Source organism: Symphalangus syndactylus, chromosome 13 (assembly GCF_028878055.3).
Source record: "Symphalangus syndactylus isolate Jambi chromosome 13, NHGRI_mSymSyn1-v2.1_pri, whole genome shotgun sequence".
Classification (NCBI taxonomy): Eukaryota; Metazoa; Chordata; class Mammalia; order Primates; family Hylobatidae; genus Symphalangus; species Symphalangus syndactylus.
Window position 1 is genome coordinate 80,153,480 of NC_072435.2, and position 3,287 is coordinate 80,156,766.

Below are 3,287 nucleotides of genomic sequence, written 5' to 3' on the forward strand. Positions count from 1 at the left end.
GAGCTATAACGCTCACCACGTGGCCCAAGGTTCCATTTCTTGGAATTCATGAGGCCAAGAACCCCAGGTCAGAGAACAAAAGGCTTGCCGCAATCTTGGGAGCGGCCTGCCCCACCTTGGGAGCGGCCTGCCACCATCTTGAGAGCTCTAAGAACAAAGACCTGCCGGTAACATCTGGTGGCCCATATGGGGCTTCTCCAAAGCAATGGAAAACATTCCCCCCAAGGCAAAAATGCCCCTAAGATGTATTCTAGAGAACTGGGACCAATTTGACCCTCAGACTCTAAGAAAGAAGCGACTTATATTCTTCTGCAGTAACACCTGGCCACAATATCCTCTGCAAGGGGGAGACACCTGGCCCCCAGAGGGAAGTATAAATTATAATGCCATCTTACAGCTAGACCTCTTTTGTGGAAAGGAGGGCAAATGGAATGAAGTGCCATATGTGCAACTTTCTTTTCATTAAGAGACAGCTCACAATTATGTAAAACGTGTAAGTTGTGCCCTACGGGCAGCGCTCAGAGTCTTCCTCTCTGCCCCAGCGTTCCCCTGGCTCCTTCCCCAACTAATAAGGACCCCCCTTCAACACAAACTGTCCAAAAAGAGATAAACAAAGGGGTAAACAATGAACCCAAGAGTGCCAATTATTCCCCAATTATGCCCCATCCAAGTAGTGGGAGGAGGAGAATTCGGCCCAGTCAGAGTACATGTACCTTTTTCCCTCTCAGACTTGAAGCAAATTAAAATAGATCTAGGTAAATTCTCAGATAACTTTGATGGCTATATTGATGTTTTACAAGGGCTGGGATGATCCTTTGATCTGACATGGAGAGATATAATGTTACTGCTAGATCAGACACTAACCCCAAATTAAAGGAGTGCCACCAAAACTGCAGCCCAAGAGTTTGGCATTCTCTGGTATCTCAGTCAGGTCAATGACAGGATGACAACAGAAGAAAAAGAACAATTCCCCACAGGCCAGCAGGCAGTTCCCAGTGTAGACCCTCACTGGGACACAGAATCAGAACATGGAGATTGGTGCCGCAGACGTTTGCTAACTTGCGTGCTAGAAGGACTAAGGAAAACTAGGAAGAAGCCTATGAATTATTCAATGATGTCTATTGTAACACAGAGAAAGGAAGAAAATCCTACTGCCTTTCTGGAGAGACTAAGGGAGGCATTGAAGAAGCATACCTCTCTGTCACCTGACTCTATTGAAGGCCAACTAATCTTAAAGGATACGTTTATTACTCAGTCAGCTGCAGACATTAGAAAAAAACTTCAAATATCTGCCTTAGGCCCAGAGCAAAACTTAGAAACCCTATTGAACTTGGCAACCTCAGTTTTTTATAATAGAGATCAGGAGGAGCAGGTGGAATGGGACAAAACTGGATTAAAAAAAGGCCACCGCTTTAGTCATGGCCCTCAGGCAAGCGGACTTTGGAGGCTCTGGAAAAGGGAAAGCCTGGGCAAATCAAATGCCCAATAGGGCTTGCTTCCAGTGCGATCTACAAGAACACTTTTAAAAAGATTGTCCTAATAGAAATAAGCCACCCCCTCGTCCATGCCTCTTATGTCAAGGGAATCACTGGAAGGCCCACTGCCTCAGGGGATGAAGTTCTCTGAGTCAGAAGCCACTAACCAGATGATCCAGCAGCAGGACTGAGGGTGCCCGGGGCAAGGGCCAGCCCATGCCATCACCCTCACAGAGCCCCAGGTATGCTTGACCATTGAGGGCCAGGAGGTTAACTGTCTCCTGGACACTGGTGCAGCCTTCTCAGTGTTACTCTCCTGTCCTGGACAACTGTCATCCGGATCCGTCAATATCCAAGGGGTCCTAGGACAGGCAGTCACTAGATACTTCTCCCAGCCACTAAGTTGTAAATGGGGAACATTGCTCTTTTCACATGCCTTTCTAATTGTGACTGAAAGCCCCACTCCTTTGTTAGGGAGAGACATCCTAGCAAAACAGGGGCCATTATACACTAGAATTAGAAGAAGAAAAAAGAGTAACTATACATACAGACTCTAAGTATGCTTACCTAGTTCTCCATGCCCACGCAGCAATATGGAGAGAAAGAGAATTCCTAACTTCTGAGGAAACACCTATCAAACATCAGGAAGCCATTAGGAGATTATTATTGGTTGTACAGAAACCTAAAGAGGTGGCAATCTTACACTGCCAGGGTCATCAGAAAGGAAAGGAAAGGGAAATAGAAGGAAGCCGCCAAGCAGATATTGAAGCCAAAAGAGCCACAAGGCAGGATCCTCCATTAGAAATGCTTATAGAAGGACCCCTAGTATGGGGTAATCCCCTCCAGGAAACCAAGCCCCAGTTCTCAGCAGAAGAAACAGAATGGGGAAGCTCACGTGGACATAGTTTCCTCCCCTCAGGATGGCTAGCCACTGAAGAAGGAAAAATACTTTTGCCTGCAGCTAACCAATGGAAATTACTTAAAACCCTTCACCAGACCTTTCACTTAGGCATTGATAGCACCCATCAGATGGCCAAATCATTATTTACTGGACCAGGCCTTTTCAAAACTATCAAGCAGGTAGTCAGGGCCTGTAAAGTGTGCCAAAGAAATAATCCCTGCCTTATCACCAAGCTCCTTCAGGAGAACAAAGAACAGGCCATTACCCAGGAGAAGACTGGCAACTAGATTTTACTCACATGCCCAAATCCCAAGGATTTCAGTATCTACTAGCCTGGATAGATGCTTTCACTGGTTGGGCAGAGGCCTTCCCTTGTAGGATAGAAAAGGCCCAAAAGGTAATAAAGGCACTAATTCATGAAATAATTCCCAGATTCAGACTTCCAAGGCCTACAGAGTGGCAATGGCCCCACTTTCAAGGCTGCAGTAACCCAGGGAGTATCCCAGGCCTTAGGCATACAATATTGCTTACATTGCGCCTGGAGGCCACAGTCCTCAGGAAAAGTCGAGAAAATGAATGAAATGCTCAGATGACATCTAAAAAAGCGAACCCAAGAAAGCTACCTTGCATGGCCTTCTCTGTTGCTTATAGCCTACTAAGAATCTGAAACTCTCCCCAAAAAGCAGGACTTAGTTCATGCAAGATGCTCTATGGATGGCCCTTCCTAACCAATGACCTTGTGCTTGACAGAGAGATGACCAACTTAGTTGCAGACATCACCTCCTTAGCCAAATATCAACAAGTTCTTAAAACATTACAGGGAATCTGTTCCTGAGAGGAAGGAAAGGAATTATTCCACCCTAGTGACAAGGTTATTAGTCAAGTCCCTTCCCTTTAATTCCCCATCCCTA

At 46.0% G+C, this 3,287-nt stretch overlaps 1 pseudogene; it reads left to right on the plus strand.

Annotated features, from left to right (window-relative positions):
* The first annotated feature begins 205 nt into the window (after positions 1–205).
* LOC129460248 (uncharacterized) lies at positions 206–2,956 on the plus strand (annotated as a pseudogene).
* The last annotated feature ends 331 nt before the right edge of the window (positions 2,957–3,287 follow it).